Source organism: Haemaphysalis longicornis, unplaced genomic scaffold (assembly GCF_048455015.1).
Source record: "Haemaphysalis longicornis isolate Haplotype H1 unplaced genomic scaffold, Haemaphysalis longicornis Haplotype H1 scaffold_2, whole genome shotgun sequence".
In the NCBI taxonomy this organism is placed as follows: Eukaryota; Metazoa; Arthropoda; class Arachnida; order Ixodida; family Ixodidae; genus Haemaphysalis; species Haemaphysalis longicornis.
Window position 1 is genome coordinate 133,734,581 of NW_027526295.1, and position 23,135 is coordinate 133,757,715.

The 23,135-nt window shown below is 45.7% G+C and overlaps 1 pseudogene; it reads right to left on the minus strand.

The window, feature by feature from the left end:
• Nucleotides 1-14,220: 14,220 nt before the first annotated feature.
• LOC144167392 (legumain pseudogene) lies at nt 14,221-15,547 on the minus strand (annotated as a pseudogene).
• Between the last annotated feature and the right edge of the window lie 7,588 nt (nt 15,548-23,135).

Consider the following 23,135-nt stretch of genomic DNA (forward strand, 5'->3'; position numbering starts at 1 on the left):
GGAATCTGCGTGAAATCTGGCCCCTGATAGCGCTCCATTGCGAGGGACCGACCACGTGGGTTTCTTCGTCACTCGCTGATCGTCGATAAAAGGACGCCCGCATCGACACGACGGCCATTGGCAGCGGGGGCAGCGACCAGAACGGACACCAACGTCTTCAACTTGTCTTTACCAGGTCCGTCCTGCGCGGCCGTTCTTCGCACTTCGTGGCTGCGCTGCGCTGCATGGAATCTGCGTGAAATCTGGCCCCTGATAGCGCTCCATTGCGAGGGACCGACCACGTGGGTTTCTTCGTCACTGGCTGATCGTCGATAAAAGGACGCCCGCATCGACACGACGGCCATTGGCAGCGGGGGCAGCGAGCAGAACGGACACCAACGTCTTCAACTTGTCTTTACCAGGTTTGGGAGTCTTTCAACGTATATTTCTGTGCCATTTCAACTGCCGAATTCTGCTGCCTCTGCTGCCAAGGGGTTGACGGATTTTCACCTATTGTTACTTGTGGCGCTGTGTTGACTGCTTTTGACCATGACTGAACTTGCAGACTTTCAACGTGAATTTCGCAAAGAAATGAGGGAAGTCAAAGCTAGCATGACTCACATGAACAAAGAGTTTGAGGACATGCGAAAAGATTGTGCAGAAGCGAAGAAAGAGAATGCCGCTCTTAAAGCATCAAATGAGAAGCTTTTGCAGGAAATTGCATTACTGAAAATACAACTTCACGAGAACTCGCTAAGAGTTACGGCTCAGGAGCAGTACTCTCGAAACAAAAACATTGAGGTCAAGGGAATCCCGCACGAGACAACCGAGAACCTAGAGGACATACTAAGCAAAGTTGGTGGCGCGCTGGGCGAGCCAATTCAGAAAGACGATGTAGAAATATGCCATCGCGTTCCTACGCGAAACACTGCTGAGGACTGTACCGAACAAAACATCGTGGTGACGTTCAGCCGCCGTGCAAAACGTGACGCAATCCTCGAGAAGGCACGCAAAACTAGGCTCACGGCAGACGACATCGGATACACCACAAAGAACCCGGTCTACATTAACGAACATCTGTGCCCGCAAGTGAAGAAGCTTCTTGGAATTACCATTGCAAAGAAAAGGGAATTAGGCTGGCGTTTCGCTTGGTCTAGGGATGGCAAGGTGTTCGCGCGTCAAATAGAAAACTCAAAGCTTGTGCGCATTGCATGTGAGGCTGATCTAGCAAAGATGCGCAGTTGAGTACAGCGCTACTTCGGAACCTTTAGTTGAATTCTTTTCGCTCAATGATAGCACCCGAAGACGTCACATGTTCCAATAATGAAATTTGTCTGACGCTTCTGCACTGCAATGCGCAATCTGCCCGAAATAAGCACGATGAGCTAATAACGTTTTTCAGTCAATTTTCGTTTCAGTTTAACATTATCATGCTTACGGAGACATGGTATAGATCCAAAGATGATGTGCTTTGCTTACCCGGTTATCAGACCTTTTACTTCAACCGCCAGTGTCGACTTGGTGGGGGCGTGTTGCAGCTTGTTTCGGAAAAATTTTCATGCACCTTACTTCAAGAATTCTCGGTCATAACACCGGATTATGAAGTTTTAACAGTACAGGGCAAAAAGTTTGTATCTGTGGTTATATATCGCCCACCGGAAGGCAACTCTGGAAATTTCTTGTCTTTTTTAAACCGACTGCTCTGCTTTATTAGTACGAATGAGTTAAACATTGCTATTGGGGGTGACTTCAATATTAACGTGTTGCAGAATACTAAAACTTCTCAAGAGTTGCAATTGCTTCTAGAATCATTTCATTGTGCAAATAAGATAATGACTCCCACGCGCATTACTGATTCATCTGAAAGCCTAATTGACCTATTTGCAACGAACATGGCCGAAAATTGTTTAGAGTCCGGTGTGATAGCTGCGAACTTGGGTGATCACTTGCCTATCTTTATGTTCCTGGAATGTGACCAGGTTTCTAAGCGCATTCGGCACTCGGACACTTTTCTTATTCAAGAAATTAATGGTAGAACTTTAGCTTACTTTCGCGGTAAAATAGGAAATATTGATTGGACTTCAGTCCTTCATTGTCAATTCGCTAATGAAGCCTACGATGCCTTTATGCGTATTTTTATAACTGTATATGAGGAATGTTTTCGGTTCAAAAAGGTTAGAACGTCCAACAAGAAACGGAAGCCGTGGCTTTCGGATGAATGTCTGAGAGCGATTCGCGAGAAAAACGCGATGTATCGTAAGTTTCTTAAAACAAGGAATTCCGCTGACTTCTCTGCTTTTAAAAAGTATAGAAATCAAGTGACAAAGTTATTGAGAAATACGAAAAATGCATACTTCGAAGGTCTGTTCTCAGAAGTGAGCCGTCGCAGTGATTTATTATGGCGTGAAATAAACAAGCTATTAAAACCTAACGCTTACAATAACGATGAGCTTGAGTTAACGATAGATAATAAACTACACAAAGGAAAAGAATTAGCCGATAAGTTTAATGATTACTTCACATCCTTAGTAACAAGCCATCACAATGAAGAAGCAATTTCGTTTTTAAATACACCCAACGCACACACGGCCTTTTTTCAACCAACCACTCCCGGAGAAGTTTATACTGCTTTTATGTCATTGAAAAACAGTAAGGCACGTGATATAAACGGGATCCAAATAAGACCGATTAAGTTCGTGCTTGATCTTTTGTTACCGGTTCTTACCCACATTTTTAATCTTAGTTTATCCACAGGTGTATTTCCTGAAAAAATGCAGCATGCAAAAGTAGTAGTTTTATTTAAGTCCGGAAACAAACGCGAGCTATCAAATTACCGTCCAATTTCGGTGCTACCTGCTATATCCAAAGGTTTAGAAAAAATTATTTGTAAGCGCATTACTTCATTTTGTGAAAAACACTGCGTTATATCGGCGCAACAATTCGGATTCAGGCAAGGAATGTCGACAGAGTTAGCTTTGTTGGCGCAAAAAGAATTAATTTTGAACGGCTTTGAGGATAAAAAACTAACATTAGGTATCTTTGTGGATTTCTCAAAAGCATTTGACCGGATCAACCATTTAACTCTATTTGCTAAACTGCAACACTACGGATTTCGCGGCGTTTCACTCGACCTTTTACGTTCGTATCTAATGCATAGAAAGCAATGCATTTCAATTAAAACTGAACAATCGACGATGCAAAGAATAACGCAAGGTGTTCCGCAGGGAAGCATTCTTGGTCCAATTTTGTTTAATATTTACATAAATGATATTGTAAATATTACTGAGCATGCTCATTTCATAGTTTATGCAGATGATACAAGTATGTTTATACAGTCTAGCGATATTAATTATCTTGAAAATCTAGCAAATGATGCCTTGAGTAAATTATTAAAATGGAGTAAAATCAATTCCCTGGAAATAAATGCAGTAAAAACAAAAGCTCTTCTATTTACGCCACCGCAAAAATGTATTAACCAAGATATTGCAATTTATCTTGGATCGGAGAACATACAGTTGTCGACAGAAGTTAAAACTTTGGGGGTAATTTTTAATAAGCATTTAACTTGGGATGACCATATTGAGCGCAGCGCTAGATTTCTGGCCAGGACGTGTGGTGTATTGGGCAAATTACGACAGGTGTTACCGTCCAAGATTAAGCTTTTAATTTATCATGCATTATTTTCCTCTCACTTAAGTTATTGTTCTCTTGTATGGGGCACAACATCACGAACCAACATACACAAGCTAGGTGTACTGCAAAAAAGAGCAATCCGAAATATAGCTAACGTACCATATGATGCGTATGCCTACGAAATTTTTTGCAGCCTTAATGTAGTACCGATTCAGCATTTATATGAAACTAACCTCATGCTCAAATGCAAATAATTTTTCCAATATAACAACAAAGCCTTTATAGACCTGTGTAACCTAAATAAGCCAACTCTAGTACCGTATAGCTTTAGGGAGAGAAACGTGTGGTCACAACCTTTCTCGCGTACGAACTACGGATTTTCAAGATTGCAGTATCGTGTACCGTGTTTATTAAACAAATTACACAGAATTGGCGTAGATTTAAGTAGTATTTCGAGGAAACGACTGAAATCGCATATGATTAAAAATGGAGGCCTTGCCTAAAATCTTTTGTGTGTTTGTCATTGGCTTGTATTTCGGCGTTTCAAGTTGTATAATTTCAAACACCCAATTTTCTCTGGTTGATATTTCGTGAAGTATTGCTGTGCATTATATATGATGTATGTGCTTTTCAATTCTGCCCTTAGTGTGCAAAGCCTAGCATCGATGACGTATCTGTATCTGTAGTATCTTTCGCACGTTTGTTGTAGTTTTACTGTATTTCTTGTATCTATGAAAGAGAGTCCATACGCTGTACCTGTACATGTTTGTTGTAGTTTTACTGTATTTTTTGTATCTATGACGAATCCTTACGCTGTACCCGTTGCCAAGACAACGGGGCAAGGACCTCGTCAAGCTGCTGTACTGCGGCTTTTTGTTCTTGTCCCAGCACTCTTTTATGAAAAGATGGCTAAATAAAAGGTTGATTGATTGATTGATTGACCGAATGGGGATGCCGATTGGTGTACTTACTTTTATCGGTGCTCTTTTTGACCTTGGCCGTTGCGCCGGTTTTGCCCTCTTTTGTCTATGTGTCTTGTGAATGCTCTTAGTGAAGGTGTGGCCAATCCCAGCAGCGGCCGCCTTTTTTTTCTTTTTTTGATGAAGCCCTAAGATGAAAACGAGTGTGCGTACGAGCCCTCTACTACGGCGCGCCACATAGCGCAGGTGTTTTAGTTTTCTGGATTGTTGCCAGTTGCGTAACTACACGGTGATTTTCCTACATTTTAAAAATTTTGTTAGCTTATTTCTGGTTTTTGGTGTCTTACAAAACATTGGGCGACTTGTAGGCCAAATGCGTACACCACTATATATCGGAAAAACTTAAGCAGATCGGGGATCGCAGCAATGTAAAAGTGTTTTTTTTTTATTTCAGCTCCCGAAAAACTTTCAAAGCTTTGCGAATCAATTTTCCCCGCGCGAATGCAAAAGAACAGTTGCACCATCAACCACAGGAACAAGTTCGTCGCGTGCGCCGAATATGTGGTGTACGTTATCCCTCTACAATGCGGTCACAAATGCGTAGGACAAACATCCCGATGCTTGAAAGTTCGCTTGCGCGAACATCTACGCAGTGTGAAGAATGGAAACGCAGGGCACTTTAGTGAACATTGCCGGTGGTGCAAATGCACGCCTTGCTTTCACGAGGCTATGATCATAGCAAAGCACAAAACCAGCTTGGAAGAGAAATAATTGAGGCGCCTGGAATGGTTCGCCTGGGAGCGCTTGCATAAGCATGCCATCGATGAGTTTCTCGGCTAATGAAATTGCATATCTTCCCTCTCAGTAATTCCAAATCGACCGCATCCTGCTTTCTGTTTCTTTTTGTGCTGTGGGAGGGGAGCAGTGTAGTTTTTGTTTTTGGTATTTGTTGTTTTTGGCTTTTTGTTTGCTTCGTTTTCGTTTAGTGTACCACGTGACCCACGGCCGTCGGTTACGGCCTATTGCTTTCTGTACGTATGAGCATGAGCTGCGATCACGCGAGAAATGGTAATATTTATTTATTTATAGGATACTGCATTCCGTAGACCAAGAAGTTGGGCATGTACAAAGAGTATTATATTCAAGACAATGCATTTGAAATCTATGTGGGTAATACTCGTTTAAAAACTGTAACTAAACGTGAAAGGTAAGAAAAACAAGAACAAGAGAACATGCCTTGACAGAAAGAGCATACACCAGGCACAGCAGCAGGGCACAAATGCTAAAGCAGTGCAGTAAGGTGTTTTTCAATATGGGAAATATCAACCGCAGGAAACACTTCCACCGGTAACACATACCATTCATCGATTGAGCGGGGCAAAAAAGAATACTGTGCGAGGTAACATTGGGGTTAAAGTGTGCTTGTGGGTGTATCTAGTACAGCGAGATAAACGGGGCTGTATGTAAAATTCTGGATTAATGTTGAATTTATGTGAGATAAGTGAAAACAGAAACTTGAGCCACCGAAGCTGCCTTCCAGGGTTAATATATTGTTCTTAGCCGTAGGAAGCGAAAACGACGTACTGCTGCTATAGGAGTTATAGATCAATCGGACAGCTTTCCTTCGTAGCATTTCTAGTTTATGAATATCCTTTTTTTTAAAAATTGGTCCCATTCTGCGCATTCGTATTCCAATTGAGACCGCACAATAAAATTAAAAGCTAGTAACTCGGCATGAGAGGGTTATTAATTTATGCCTCAAAAACCCGGGTTTTCTAGAGGCTGACCCACAAATGTCATTTATGTGACTGGACCAAGTCAGAAAGTTAGTTATAGTAACTCCTAAATATTTCTATTCCTCCACCTGTTTCAGTGCGTGGTTATTAAGCCGGTAAGGAAACGAGAATACGTATTTTTTGTTCGTTAATTGAAGCAATCCAGATTTGTCAAACTTCAAATACATGTCCCATTTCACACACCATTCAGCGACGGCATCAAGGATACATTGGAGGTTAACCAGGCCACAAGGGGATGACATACGTTTGAAGAGCACACAGTATTCATCAAATAATTTTTAACCAGCCGATGGTGCATCAATACAATCAGTAATATCATTAATGTAAATTAAAAACAGTACAGGTCCGAGAACGCTGCCCTAAGGAACATCAGAAGTTTTGAGGAGGGTGCTGGAAAAGGAGTTATTTATTTTAACCAACTACTTACGGTTAGAGATATAGCACTGTATCTATTTTACCAGAGTTATTGCTAGGCCAATTTTTGGAGCTTCAAGATAAGTTTACTGTGCGGAACACGGTCGAAGGCTTTACTAAAGTCTAGAAATATGACGTCAATTTGTTCAACCTTATCAAGTAGGGAAGCGAATTCGTGAATAGGGGTACCCAGCTGGGTGAAGGTGGATAAGCGTTTTCTGAATCCGTGCTGGGACGGCGTCAGAATATTGTTAACGTTTAAAAACTAGACAATCAAATTGGATACTACGTGCTCAAAAAGTTCGTATATGATAGATGCCATGGAAATGGGGCGATAGTTGCCTGCAAAAAGGCAGTCTCCTTATCAATTATTGGCACGACACAAGTCATTGATTTCATCGATTGTAGGTTTTAACGCTCCGACGCAACGGAGGCGATGAGGCGCGCAGTAGTGGAGGGCTCCGGATTAATTGCGACCACCTGGAGATCTTTAACGTGCGGCGAAATCTCGTACACACGGACGATTTTGCTTTTGCCCTCCATCAGAAAGCGGCCACCGTGGTCGAGATTCGAACCCGCGTTTTCGTGCTCAGCAGCACAACGCCTTAGCCACTGAGCCACCGCGGCGGGTCCGACACAAGCCATGCGCCAGTCACCAGGGCTTTCGCAACAATCGAGGGATAGCCTAAAAAGATTAGTAAGAATATGTCCTAATGGTTCAGCGTAATGGCACAGAAAGGCATTGGGTATGTTATCAGGACCAACGGATGATCTAATTTTTATATTGATTAGTATGTTTATAACACCTTCAACAATTATGAAGTCAGAAGCTAGATTAGTAAGAGGTGTGTTAAACGGCGCTGTGTAACGTAATTTTCGGTATAGTGCAAATATGCGCTGTGTAGTGTAATTTGGAGGTGATGTGCACGCGTTTTGTGTATTTAAGAATAAATGTCTGTTGGGAGTAGCGCTCATCTCTGTTGTCTTCCTTCGTGGAATTTTTTGCGCTTTACTCATCTGTTAAGTGCAGTGTATTTTCAATCTATTTGGGCAGTATTTCTAAGTACTGTATCTTGCCCGCATTTTAGGAAATGTATTTTCAAGAATTAGTAAAAATTTCGAAAATACATTTTAGTGCAGTTGTAATATTTATACAAAATAGAAAATATATTTGAAGTGCACATCAAGTGTACTCGTACGTGTTTGCAACGCACTACTTTTCGCTGAAGGGCGCGCCACTGAATGGCTGCCCGAGCATTAACGTCTGGCCGGGCATTAACACAAATGCCCATCAGAGCACTCTAAAATTGGTCGCGCGCCCTAAGCGTGAAACACGCTCCTTGGCGTCGTAAACTTCGTTTTCAGCACCACGGGACTCAAAATACGTGTGGCTTTCTTCCGTCAAAGCGTGAAGCAGGTTGAGAAAACCCAAATTCGCTTTCTTCTACGCGTGCTGCAAAATGGTATGCGTGTGAACCGGGAAACTCACGCTTAGGAAAATCTCGCGTTTCTGATCGCGCCTACCTTCTTCACGCTTAAACATACCGTGATACATTACCCCCAGGGTGCCGTGTGATGTGTTGCTGCATGCTCCTGTGAGTTACGCTTCCTTTTTTTTTCTCGTGAGGGCATTGAAAGGTGGCGCCCGCTTCAGCAATGTTGGTGAGAAAATGGAGTTAGAGCCGTTAAAGGCACTGGCCGAAGCAGGAGCTTTGTGTGCTCTGGCTGCCTTCCATTCAGGTGTGTATACTGCGCGGAGTGCTGGCTTTCTTGTGGTAAAAAGTGGCGAAGGAAGAACAAACTGAAAAGTACTTTGACACCGACTGACCCTTGTGATGTGCCGCGCGGTAGGTACGAGGACACCGAGTGTCGACTGCGGCGAATTCTCGCGCGACACGACGCCGATACACGGGAACTCCACTTTTCGGGCCTGGCGGTGTTCTTACAGTGGGCAGTCAGCTGTCATGCACAGTCACTTGGAATATCCAGGTAAGGAGATTATTTCCTAATGTATTTGCTCATGATATACTGTAGAACGATTTTTCGAATAACGTCCTTTTTAGTGCGTTGTGTAGACCTTCGCATGAACCTAGTAATTTTTCATTGGTGTCACGCCTAGTTATCCATGTAGCTTCTGTTTGACACGGGTCACGCGGTCGACTGGGAAAAATGAGAAGAAAGAAGGAATGAGTGCGTTTCTCGTTGTCGTGTCTGCGAATTGTTTCTCTCGTTGCCCGTCCGGTTTCCGCCTGTCTCATCGTCTTGCGCGCGGCATCCTTGGCTCGTCGCGGTAAATATTGCGGCCGCGCTCGTGGTTCGCGTCAGTGAAAGTTCTCGGCGAGGAGGCGCAACACCGCCTGTGAAGCAGCCGCCTGCAGCCTCCGTCCTCCGCAGAGCACCTCGAAAACGACGAAAAAAAAGTGTATGCCGCAGATTCACACAATCGACGCGCACATTACGAAGCGTTGAAAATCGTGTCCCATTCTACATAACCGCCGCTTTAAGGCCTGAATAAAAATGGGCGCGTTTGTTCTGCACATCGCGGCGGCGGTTTGTGTGTTGTACGACAGTTCGAACCCACTAGTTTATAAGTATTACAGTGAAGCTACTTTTTATGTTTGCCAGGTTTCACCCGTGGACATATTTTGCCGGTGTACTGCACGGAGCTACGTGAAGCGGCCGGTATGCAGCGGAACCCAGACAATTTGTGAAGTTGCAACAGGAGACGTCACTAGAAAAAAAAGTATTGGTTCTGTGTTTGTGTGTGTGTTACATAAAGGAAGTTACGTATCCGTCTGCTTTCGGGAAGTTGCTAGCATTTGTTCGGGTGGTAGTTACATATGATGGCGTCGACCTAATGCCACGGGCGCTCAAAATGCTACCTGATTTGTTGATAAAACTGCGCTTCGTATGAGTTAAGTTCATAGAAAAGTTCACGTACTGCTTTAAATAGGCATCAAATGTTCATCTGAAGCCTAAGTTATTGTTCCTGTCTTTCTCGGATATATCTGCACGAGAGCGTCCTTGTAAGTTATCGCCAATAAAAAGTCCCAGTTATATTTCAAATTTCTTTACATTTCTTGTTCTGTGTAGATCCTGCAGCTCTGACTCACGATCTCAACATTCGAAGGCCTCCTGACAGACTTGCTCACTTAATTTTATTCCTAAACGTATAGGTAATGGTGCCCAAAAAATGCGCATTACAGACTTAATTGTATGGGATTAGCTAGGTGCACCTCTTCAATTGTCTTATATAAGTTTTTATTGCACTACCTTCAGCGGCGTTTGAGTTTGTCACAACCGAAATTCCGAGGCAATCGTACACCCCTTATTCGGCTAATACTAGTAACTTTGGGGACGTGTGTAACGATGAATTAACGCCGCAATCGCAAAATGAGGCTTGTCGATCCGTGACTGGCGACCTTCCTATAGTGAAGGCGAAAAAGAGGATTTTTTCTTTCCTGATGCGGCATTCTCCAGCTGTGTATAAGACGCATCTCTGACCGTCACAAATCACTTAAAAAGAAAGCTAAAATACGACAATGTTTGCTTTGTCGTGTTTATGGGCCTGGTGGGTGCTCTAAGCTACCCAGACCATAAATTCATGGCCCAGCAACTATTGTCTCTCTGAGCTTTCGTTACAGAGAGGCTTTTTTACAGCTTTTTTAAAGAGACACTTCTTATTAACAGTTGGAGGACGCCGCATAAGGCTAATACAAATACTATTTTTCACATTCACTAAGCATTAGTAAGGTCAGAAGTCAGGGATGGTAAGCGTGAGCGCTTAGCGTGCTAATTAACCACAACTAATACAGGCGCGCAAAAAAAACCTTCGCTCATGCTTTCCAAGCGTTACGCGTCCCGCTAGTCATGCTTACGAAACGTGATTTTTTGGCGCGAAAGCCCATCTCGCTTTGGAAAAGCATGCAAAAAAACCTCGACACTCACGCTTGCTAAGCTTGAAAAAATTTAGGGTATAGGCCTGCTCGCGCCTCGTTTATCAGACCCCGAAAATGACTCATCACATACTCCCACGCAGACTTTTTACCAGTTAGCTGTCGCTCCTACCACGTACATCTTAATGTGGCTGGGCAACTTCGTTTCTCTTATAACTGCCGGTTCATTCTGACAATGATTGACCGCGTCACACGTAGACGCCGATGCTGTGCCAATTCCGGAGATTGCTGCAGAAACGGTCGCCAAAGCCTTTTTAACACTGGTTTTCCGCTTCGGTTGCCGTGGCATTGTTGCCAGGTATCAAGCCAGGCAACTTCACATTTACTCCGGCACTTTCCTCAGGCGCCTGAGGGCACGTACCACTGCCGCACCATGGCATATCATCCCTGTGCCAACGGCATCGTATCTCGGCTCCCCAGCCAGCTGAAGACTGTATACGCTCCTGTATCGCTAACGCTGGGTTTATCAAAGTTCTATAGTGCTTCATGCCCTGCGTGCCGTCCTTCGTCGGGACCTCGCCGTTCAACGGCGAGGTCCCGACGAAGGACAAGGGCGAGGTCCAATTCAACGCCGTCTGCGGCCCCTGCGGCTTCCTGGGGCCGAATTCCCTAAAACGACGGGGCGTCGCTTTGAAACGAAGGGGTAGCGCCATGCAAATGCATGTGTTCTGGGGTTGTGGCCGTCGCTTTGGGGATTGTGCACCCACCGAAAAGCACTGTGGCAAGGGTTCGAAGCGACACCCGCTGCCCCACATCGTTTCACGGTGTCGCTTCGCGCCCTTGCCGCAGTGGTTTTCGGTGTGTGCACACTCTCCAAAGCGACGGCCACAACCCCAGAACACATGCATTTGCATGGCGCTACCCCGTCCTTTCAAAGCGACGCCCCGTCGTTTTAGAGAATTCGGCCCCTGGTCACTTGTTCATCCTATCGGGAACCACGTTGCACCCGCTGCAGCACCTCCAATACCTGCAGGACTGCATTCGGAGCCTGTGCCCAGTACCGCCTCGAACATCTGACCGCAGCATCTTTCTGCATCGCAACGTTTCTTCTTCGACACAAGGTTTCTTCAGCGAGACTATACCTCTGCCTCTTACACCCTCCTACGATGGCCCCTGCCGGGATTTAAACAAAACACCGAAAGCCACCACCGTCCTGTCGGATGGCCTCTAAGAAGTCGTATCGTTAGACCACTTCAAACCAGCATACCTCGAGACGCAACCCAACGAACTCCGTTCACAAGTCAGAGGCCTCACGCCTCATCGGATAACATGCAAAGCGAAGGCATGCCTGTTCCGCCGTCGTGCGAAATTCCGTATTTCGCTTCGGCGGGTGGACTTGTAGTGCCCTTTCATGAGCACTGTAAGACGGTGCCTCAGCGCCGGCTACAAAATACGAGCAAAATAATGTCACGACCACCGTGAGCTTTGTGCGCCAGCACAGCACAGGCAGCTTGGAAATGAAAGCCTGCCACGCTGGTACTCTTTCTTCCCCGCTGTTCTCGACAAGGGCACTCACTCCAGAGAACATAACTACCGGAGAACAGCTGATGCTATTGCGCTCTCAACAGCATCTACTGAATGCGACAAGTCTCAAGAGTCCGAAAATTTCTGTAAAGAATTGTCGTCAAAAACAACATATATTAGTCAATTTTTCGTACTGAAGAAGATGGTGTTCGTGGAAAGTCGATATGATAACATGCCTGCTGACGCATTTATAATAAACACCCTGTCGTGAAATTACCATAAAAACTTCATTTTAATATTTGATTTCTTCCTCCAATCTCTTAGTGGATTTGTTCCTGCGTTGCATTAACGACAGCGACTGCACCTGCTCTCTCTGTTCAAAATGAAAAGAATTGCACGTGTCCGTACCATATAACATCTTGTGTGCTCTTCAAATTCGAACGAAGGCATGGTCAGGAGCTACACAGAAGCAAAACCTGTCCAGACTACAAAAACTGGTGAAATGCTTCATAAATGTCAGGATTTTTTCAGCAAAAAAAATATTCCATATATCTGAGGCACATGATCACGACATTCCAAGTCGGCCCTACAACTCTTGCAGCTTGGATTTCCAGCAGATAAAATTTGCCAACGCTCCTTGCGTCTTCTTCAGCAGATAAAGGAAAACGGATTTCGCATTCGCTTCCGGTGGGTCCCTTCCCACGTAGGAGTGCTTGGAAACGAGGCTGCAGACCAGTTGGCTCGTGACGCGACATCGTGCACTCGTCTTTTGAAGGTGGCTCCAGATGAATGGCGCATTTTAAAAACAATCATACAGGATCATTTCCGCTCTCTTTGGCGACCACAACATCGACCTTGTGTCACAAAAGGAATGAAGAGGACAGAGGCAACCTTACTGTTCCGCATCCGGACCAACTCAGCGCGGACACCGGCGTGGCTCCATAAGCTGAACATTATCGCTTCACCTCTGTGTGGAACGTGTGGTGCTACAGGCGACATCGGTCATTTTATTATGGACTGCCGAGAGCATGCGGGGGAGCGGTTAGCTTTGTTTGAAGAACTGCGAAGGATGGCCGCTCCGCATGCCTCTTTGAACGATTTAATTTTCCCGGAAGGCCATTGGATCACGAGGAGGGACATCTTTCGTTTGATCCTGCAATTTTTACATGTCATAAGCCTCAGCGAGGCATGGTGAATTCCCGCGCATAGCGGTAAAAAGGTGCTGATCGAGTGAGCAATTGCCGGCATACCACGCAAGGCTAGGTCCACCCGTCAATAAACATCATCACCACCACCACCACCATACAGTTCGGAGCAGCAGCATTATTCAGACTAAAATTAGGTGCTGGATTGGTTTTTGCTGTGGCAAATCGAAAAAAAAAACACGCGAAAAACCCGGTGTCAATCAAAAGCGAGAGGTTAGTAAATCATAAAACAAAAATGTCTCCAAGAGCTGTTCCCGAAACAATATAAACAAACATTTTCATATGACTTCGCGCGAGCACTGAGAACGCGGTATAATTGTATCTAACTGAGCAAACTGCATTCATTGTAGGAGGAACGAGAGGGCGGAACAGAATCAGTGGAGGTATGAACGAGATAGGACAGGGCGTTGAGCGGCAGGGCAGGGAACAGTTCATTGTCTTTCGGCGAAATTTGCATGAAAGCAAGGAGATAAGCAGGAATGTTTTAGATTTTTACCAGCAGAAAAACTTCATACACAGAAGGGCAAAATCGAAGTCGATAGCCGAGAAGAGATTTCGCAAAAAGGTGGTTTTCTCACTAATTGGAATCTAAATGTTCTGGACCGGCGACAGTGGTGCACTGTGCTAATTTATCGCAAAAAGTTCACCGTTGCAATACCAACAATGACAAAGTCGCGTGATATCTCAGTCATTTAAAAAAACGCACGAAGGAAATTCTGTTTCACAGGAGGATAACACACGAGTAGCACGTTACTTCATGCCGCGCGTTGCAAATATTGAAAAAAAAACACAAAGGACTAACAAAAATAAACGTACAATTTAAAAGTGTATCAATCTAACAAAAGAAATATTTTTATACAATTCCCGCTACAGTTTTGTGCGTGCAAGCCAAGTCCAGTGCATCAGTAATGTCCTCAATGTCGTACTCCTCTTCGCACATGTTAACCAGTACGCGAAGGTGTCCCAGGGCGTACGGGTTCGTAGAGAGATTGAAGCAGTTGGCGTTGAAGTGACGCACATCACGTTCGTAGCAATCGAAGTCCCTCAAGGGCCACTTGTCCCTCAGTAGTGCGTTGGTGCTTCTTTCCCTGTTTGGGAGATAATACTGGCAATCTCAGCCACTTTGTCATCAAGAAAAGACCGCTTGCGAAGGGCTAGCTGAAGCTTAGGCCTAACGAAACGTTTGGCTGCTGAGCTGGAAGCCTTTCGTAGCTTGTGCCGCAAGATCGCGATGGTGACTTCAAAGCTCGGGACAGCACCAAGAGGAGCGTCTGGAACCACAATCGGTTGTGCATCCTTCTCTCCCTGAAATTCGCTCACCGGAAGCTTGCCAAAGCTCATGTCGCCATATTCCATCACGTGACTAAAGGAGCTCGTCTCCCCCCTCACAAGCTTTTACTGGTCGATAAGGGTTGCCTTGTGCAGGTCTTTTTGTCCGAGTCCTCCATCCAGTTCACGCTGTAGACATCGCCGAGGTTCGTCTGTCTGAAATCATCGTAGTAGCAGCCTTAGGACGACTCAACAGGATTGGCGGTGGTTGTGGCGTACAGGTTGATATTGTTGGGTAGCAGGTCGTCGAACATGGAACCCGATTCGCAAGCCTCGATGTAGATTACCATTTTCGCGAACTTCTCTTGCTGGTGCATCTTTTTTATGACGTTCACAAACTGTCTGGCATGCAGCTGGTCAACTGGGAATGAAATTAAAGCAGGAGCTCCATGGTCGGCGAAGTTGACAAAAACATGGTCATTGGGTCCGCTTTCAATTACTTTTCCGCTGCCCCCGCTTACGCGCTTTCCCTGAATGATGTTCAAGAAGTTCTGTGGCGTGACCAGCTCTCCCGTGTAGTCTTTGGGAACTCCTGGGTACACGTTGCTTCCGTTAGGGTGGTTTAGGATGGCAGAGGGTGTTGGGTTTTTGTGGTCGTTGGCGATGTCGTCATACATCATCCCTACGATTTGCTCGTCGGGGATGCCGTGGTTGTGGAGAGCGTGGTACGCGTGGATATCTGCCTGGTGTCTGTAGTTGTCGTACCCGTTAGAGCCAGCGAGAAGCAGTGCCCACAGCTTTGGTTCGTCGTCTTGGCCATCGTTGGCGACAGGGCATTTTCCCGAGGTGGAGGCAACAGGTATCCCGACAAACCGGAGCGCTGCGGTAAACATTGACGGCCTTAGCGACATTGTGAGCAAGAGCGTGCCGTTTCTGCTGTCCTTATATATGATGCGTTTATCAGCTATATCACATTACTTGGAACGGTGCCTCCACTTGGTAGCGATAACGCAAGAGATCTAGCTTGAAAGAGTAGGGCCGCGGCGACGGTGGATTCAGAGTTTTGGTCTAGATAACATTGTTTTTAATGTAAAGGTCCGCTATATATCCGAGATGTATTTCAAGTGTTACAGATAATTCTTGCCATACCTCCCTACGTGCTACTGTCGGCTTCGTTCAGTTCTAGCTTAATGCCATAGGTAGATGTTTTCAAAAAAGGATTACAAAAAACGGACCAAAAATACCGAAGCTCGGTTAGGGTGGTCAAAAACTAATTAGTGTTCTGTGTTCGTTTTTATGACCATTTCTTCATGAATCAATGTAGCTTTTGATTGTATTGAATGCGGTATTGGTTTCCATACATAAAACCAATACAGTCATTAATATTTTATTATGTGATGATCCCAAACCATCACTCTTTTATTAAACCCGTAAACAGTGAGAGTACTTCACACCAGTTTGCTCTCAGCTACTTCATCTCAGTCAGCATTACAGGCTCGAGCGCAGGATTTACGCCCCGGCCCACGAATCCTTAACGAAAGCCCAGGAAAGAATACTTAGGCTGCTTCAAAGGAATACGTTTCCCCACTTGACGAAATTGCGCCTAATGTACCCGACCCAGTACTCCGCTCTGTGTCAGTTTTGTGGCGAACCTGGCATGCTCTATCATATGGTGTGGGGTTGTCAGAACAACCACAAGTATGGCAGAATTCCCCGTCCGTCTTATGAGCAGTGGGAGAGCGTGTTGTCCAGTTCCAGTCCGGAAGACCAGCTTCGGTTGGTTGAAAGGGCTGTCGCAGGTGGCACCATGAACGGGGTCCTGAAATGAGGACACCACTCCACATTTTTTTTGCTAATAAAGAAGTTTATTCTCTCTCTCTCTCTCATCTCGTATACAGCCCAATGTTGCAATTGGAATAACATTTTTGTCCGTTCTATGTTATTCCTATCAATGAGATTTCTGATACGGTTTGGAAGTGCTGACAGACTCCTACGAGGCACGTTAGGTTATCTTCTATCGTTTTGAGGGATGCCGTGGTGACTTAGTTTCATTTGCTGTCTCAGATTTTACAGACATCCTGTTTCTACTTCTAACAAGAATATCTGGTAACGTTCATTTGTTTAATTTGTACAAGAATGCGTCTACGCATATGTTGAAAGGTCCAGGCAGTGTACTAAATGTCTGCGGTTCGGCCATGTGTCCGAAGTATGCCAGCTTCCAATGCGATGCACTCGGTGTGGTGGCAACCACGATCGTACCGCGTGCAATGCCGAGAGTCTCCGTTGTGCTAACTGCGGGAAGAAGCATGAAGCGACTTCTGGAAGCTGCTTGGCTCGCCGCGACGAGCAGGCGATCTACAAATATAAGATGGTCCATAATGCTGACTATAAGTCTGCGAAAGCAGCTGTACAAGAGCAGCGTGCAATTGGACCCAAGAAATCTTCAAGAGGGCAAGCACGGGAAGGAGATAAGCCCATCTCTATGGACTTGGATAAAGACTTTCCAGACCTACCATCCCTACAACGTAAAGCACCGTCAAAAGTGTTATTAACACTGGGCAACCAAAGTTTTATCGTGGACGGACGTCAAGTGCTATCGACGTCGCAATGGTTTCCTCAGCATTGTCAACGACCACAAGCTGGTATGCAGACATAGAGTCTCATGGAAGCGACCATGTACCAGCTTATATTATTGTCGACGGTTTGCCTTCTGGTCGTCGTAAATGTGCCGTTAATTTTTCAACTGGCGTTACTTCACCACAGACGTCAAGACAAGCGCTGGTGATTTCTCGTCATACGACGCCGCTATTAACAGCATCGCAAATACGCGGAGGTTGTGCAGCAAAACCGCGAGCCTGCCAAAGAAGTATACAATGGCTGACGTCGAGTATGAAAATCTCAGGGCAATTCCTAGAAAGGCAGAAAGGCACGCACGGAGGACTTCCGCGGTAGAAGATATACGAGCAGCCAGACGCACGCAAAAGCTCATTCAGACATATCTCAAGAAGCATGCCAAACGTGAATGGGCGTCCTTTTTGTTCGAAGCTAGACCCTCGGAAGCCGCTGACAAGGATATGGAGTTTAGTGCGTGGTCTTCGTGCACCGCGAACTCAGTTGCACCCTTTTAACTCAATTTCTCTGCGAATGAAGGTAAGCGACTTAGATGTCGCTGAAGCCTTCTGCACTAAAATTACTGCCGCACCGTGATCTTCACCAACGACTATTTCCAGGGCTGCGAACCCATCACCGAACACAGGCTACACGGACGAACCATTCTCTATGGCAGAACTTTAAGCTGCTGTGTGCTCAGTCAACAAAGCCTCTTCTCCGGGCCCAGACGGGATAAACTATGCGGTTTTATGTCATCTACGCGGCAATGCGAAGCGGTGGCTTTTGTCAATATTCAACCGCTCCTGGGAGACCGGCCGTCTTGAGCCTTCGTGGAAGCGAGCTCGTATCGTGCCAGTTCTGAAACCTGCGGAAGACCCCACGGATATTGAGATATTGATTCGTATCGGCTACATTGAGAAGCTCATGGAGAAGATGGTGCTGCTTCGCCTAGAGTAGGATCTGAATGACAGAAGCGTTTATTCGTCGCAGATGTTGGGCTTCCGCAAGGGCCGGAGCAGCATTGACAACGTAATTGCCCTTGCAATACATGTGAAGCACGAAAAGCTCGCCCGGCAAATTACCATTGCAGTCTTCATTGACATTAAATCGGCATACGACTGTGTTCTCCAAGAAGCTGTCCGGACAGCAATGAGGTCTGTAGGCATCGCGGGACGAATGTACGAGTGGATGTCTGATGACCTCTCTGATAGGACCATCTACATGTCTGTAGCGGATGGTGAGACATCCCTCCATAACGTGACCCGTGGTGTCCCTCAGGGTGGGCTATTGAGCCCGACTCTTTTCAATATTTCAATGATTGGCCTTGAGAGATGCCTGCCGAAATCGGTTGAAATCTCTATGTACGCTGATGATGTCTGGATCTGGTGCTCGGGCCGCAACAGGCATGTGCTCCAATCAAGACTTCAGCGTGCAGTAAGTTCAATTGAAAACATTCTCGCGACACGTGGCCTCGCAATATTTACCGGTAAAGTGCGCTGCCATGCCCTTTACAAAGCGGGACGTCTCAAACTACCAGTTAACGGCCGCAGGCGTACCGATACCGTATGTCACCCATCACAGGTTTTTGGGTGTTCCCTTCGAACGCCATCTGACATGGACGGCTCACATCCGAAGCCTAAAAGAGAAGTTAACGTCTAACGTCATTCGCGCACATCTTCGGCATGCTTTCCAGCAGCACTGATGGATGTAGCGTCAGCTATCTTTTACGGCTATACGACGCCCTCTGCGAAGGCTTACTTTGCTATAGCCCCCCAGCTCTAACTTCTCTTTCCAAAGGGAATTATAAAATACTAGAGGGGTTTCAGGCTCGAATACTGAGGATATGTCTTGGTGTCCGAAGACTACCTCCACAATGGGAACCATGACAGAGAGCAGACAGCTTCCGCCCACTGCTTTGCAAGCAATGGAGCAACTTCGCACGCGCCTGCGCGTTGTGGCAAGGCAACATGGGCATCCTCTTTCTGCCGCCTGGGCCTCTAAAGTGCAGCACGCTAGGCCCTCCCAGTGTCAGCCTTCAGCCTCTTCTCCGCACCTTCCGTGGCTATTCCCTCCTATTAAAATTGTCACCACGGTACCTGGATTCAAGCGGAAGGTGGATATACCAGCCCCGGCTCTAAAGTTCTTTGCCTTGGAGCATATTAACAACCAATACAAAGGTCATACTCATGTGTACACTGATGGCACAGTGACGGCTACATCGTCGGCGATAGGGATCTCGATTCCTTCGTCGCTCACTACCATCTGCGCCCTATTAAGCCACAAGTCCTCGACGACAGCTACTGAGCTGGCTGGGCTGCGCGCTGCTTTTCAGTATATTCTAAAGCAGCCGGCCAATCAATGGGCTGTATTTACAGACTCCAGGTCAGCACTCGAAAGCTTGAAGTCGCTTCCAAAAGAACAGCTGGCTTGGGAAATCAATCTCTTGCACTTACAAGCCATACAAAGGGGACACAGCGTAGATCTGCAGTGGCTTCCTGCCCACTGCGGAGTTGCCGGCAACCGCCTCATCTGCCCACAGTCTCTGCACTGAAGCTGTGCCAATCCCATTCACGAGAAACGATGCGGCAATACTCGCCTCATCAACCGCATGGACTGCACAGATGTCTGTCTGGACTGATGCAAGGCAGCAATACGCACCTCTTCATGAGATTGATCCCAAGTGCACCTTCAGAATGCCACCTGGACTTAGCAAGCACGAGGAAGCCATTCTGCATAGGCTGCGCTTGAATATGACCTACGCGGGACATTACCTGTACAAAATTCAACAGGCATCTTCACCTCTTTGTTCCAAATGTGACTCACGAGAAGACATCCATCATGTTATATGCGTGTTTCCAAAGTACACCATGCACAGACAGAAACTCATATTATCTTTGTGCAGGCAGCTTGGCGCGGGACGTGAGCTGAGAGCTGTTTTGGGTCCATGGTCGGGTCCCAGTCAGGCTGCTCGTGCAATCAAAGCTCTTTTGCAGTTTCTTCGGAGCACAGAACTGGACAGAGTTTTGTGATTGAAAAGTTTGGCCGCATCAGATGACATCATTTCGTTTTCACATTTTTTTCTCTCTTTTTTTCGCTTTGTTTTTCTCCTCTCATCTAGCGTAGCAAGCCAGCCCGACGGCTCGGCTAACATCGCTGGTTGTCATTAAAGTTATTCTCTCTCTCTCTCTTGTACAAGAATGTCGTCAACCGTCGTTGCATTACCTCGTTTTAACCCACGGTCGCATGTGCTGAGGACAAGGAATTTTCTTTTCAAGAAAGATGATTTCTGGCACAGTGTGCCAGCCATACTTCTGATGTGGTAAATTCTGAACCCGTCTAGTCTCTACTTCTCAAGTTTGATACATTGCACACTGAAGAGCGCATTCCGAGGCCAGTATTTTAAGTTCGCCATGGCAAAGGTGGACAGATCCTCTGGAAAAACGTACACGGATCTTTTCTGTAACGGGTCAGGAATGTTTCCAACAGCAAAGGGCCACACATACAGCGACGAGATTGCGATCGCGTTTTTCTTCTCTGAAAATCAGTCAGGCAGCGATGACGAAAAAAAATTTGGAATGCCTCATCGCTTTTAGAGAGCGAAAAAGGCGTAGGGTGACGTGTAGCCGCCGCACATGTGTTCGGCGCTCAAGTGGTACTTGCAAAGATCGGTAGGCGATTCCTAATACTAACCAACATTTCTTGAAGATATCCTGGTGACTGATTGTAAATAAAAAAACGCTGCTGGCAAGGATAAATAAATCATGACTAAATTGTACCAATTAAATATCATGATTTGAAATGCATTATACTGCTTTTGTATGGCATTGTATCTCAAGCTCTTACCTAAGCCGGAAAACACCGTCGGATGGCACCCTTAATGAGAAACTCTTTTAGCAGGGTAATGATGTGTTAAAATATTCTTCCGTGCTTTATAAACAGCTACTCAGCTGCCGCGTTCCGCAATGAGTAATCCAATAGTTGGCGTTTTGAGTGATTGTACTAGGCGAAAAACTCATGGTACATTGCCCCTAGTGTCCTGTTCGTCCGCCTAATAGAAACGCACTTCTGAATCAACATCGGTGCTTGACAGCCTATTATTCTCAGGGCTCATTTCACCAGTCAATACGGGGACAGAGCTCAGCAGAACCCCGCAATCGACCCATTGTTTCATTCTTTGGTGTGCAGCTGTTCCCAACCATGAGTATGAGCATGTCATTTCATATCATCGCTACAATTAACGCTCACTTATCATTGCTTAAGCGGACCGTGAAATTACGCAAAGAAATAATGGGGGTCCAAAATGGATTGCTGCAGCAAGTGACGCATTGCGCTTGGTGTTATGAGAAAGGTTAACGGCGCTTCTCCCTCTTGGGAAGTTTACGTATTAGTCGTTGCAGACATACAAATGGTGAATATTTTAATGTCAACTTTATTTACCGCCAGGTGTAGGTACGGCATTCCAACGATTTTTTGGTTAGAGGCAAGAGCAAATGCACCATAGGATTGCACCATACTTAACAACAGGAAGACTAAACATTTTACTGGACACAGAAAGAGCCGTGACACCCGGCTAAACGAATTCATTGAAAGAGGCAATTAGGTGCCACACGTGAATAAAAAACATCGAAAGAGCGAATTGCTTCAGAGCAATAACATCAGTGAACTAAAATTAGGTTGTGTTGCGATTTTCTTTTATATAGCCAGGTGCCAGTTGTGTGCTGGTACTCTGACAGAATGTTATGTAGACCTAGTTAGAGCGGAAAGTTGTCAGGGCATACGATTGTAGGTCCCACAGCTAGCCCAACAATATAGCACATTTTTTAGTAAGCCGCTTTTTAGGAACAGTGGCTAGTGTAAGACAATAACAATTTCTAGCACTTTGGTAGTAGAAACGTTTTACGCAAATGATGCATACTTATTTCAAGGGAGAACACACCAGTCCATTTGCGAGTGGGTCACTATGTTCGTGCACCACAAATCCATCCTTCTCAATGATACACCATCTAACCAGCAGCAGATACTGTCCAATGAACACAAAGACTGTTCAGGTGTTTGATGCATCTGAACATTTTCGTTAATCGTGACGCTTACGCAGATGTTTCCGCATTCCCTTTCAGGGTTTTGCCCATTTCCGGCAAACAACACAGCGTACAGTTACTTTTCTGCGTTTTAGAAAAAAGCAATTTGTTGAGACTCACAGCGTTTGTACTGTGTGGCCATTTTGTCAGTTGTCCTGTTTTTCCCGCGTTTTGAAAAAAAAAAGCAGCTAACGCTATTGTCCCTTGCGTTCTTACATGACGGTCGGTGCCAACTCCCGTCATCCACTTCGCCTGGACATCGGGCAACACGCCTCTACCCGTGCCTTCGTACCCAGTCAATTTCGGAAGCTGACGACCAGATTGGTTCCCCGCCCACACCACCCCTCCTACTATTCGAACATCTTACCTCATATCCGCCAACAACGCTAGGAAAAGGCTCAACCCCATTCGAACCTTCAGAGGACGGAAAGAATACACCTTACGGCGGATCCAGAACTACACCTTTGCCCATTAAACCCTCCTTAAAACAACGTCCTTCGCTTCTACTTTCCATTCCCACGCCCCTTACATCACATGCTATGGAAGTACCACCACACCCAACACTCCTTCTAGGCGTTTCCTAGTCAGCTCAGGAAATTGGCGCATGCCATCATCTAGTGGCATGTTTGAAGCAATATCCACGTGCTTGTGGGGCTCAATTTAGCCGCTCAGAACTATTGGGTCCTGTAATTTAGTTCCGCTGCTGCATAGAAAATATAAGAACCCGTATTCGAAGCTGCTTACCGATGTTGTTTTGCTTAATTTTTAATTGGTTTGTCATACTCTAATATTATTTGGATCACGCATATAG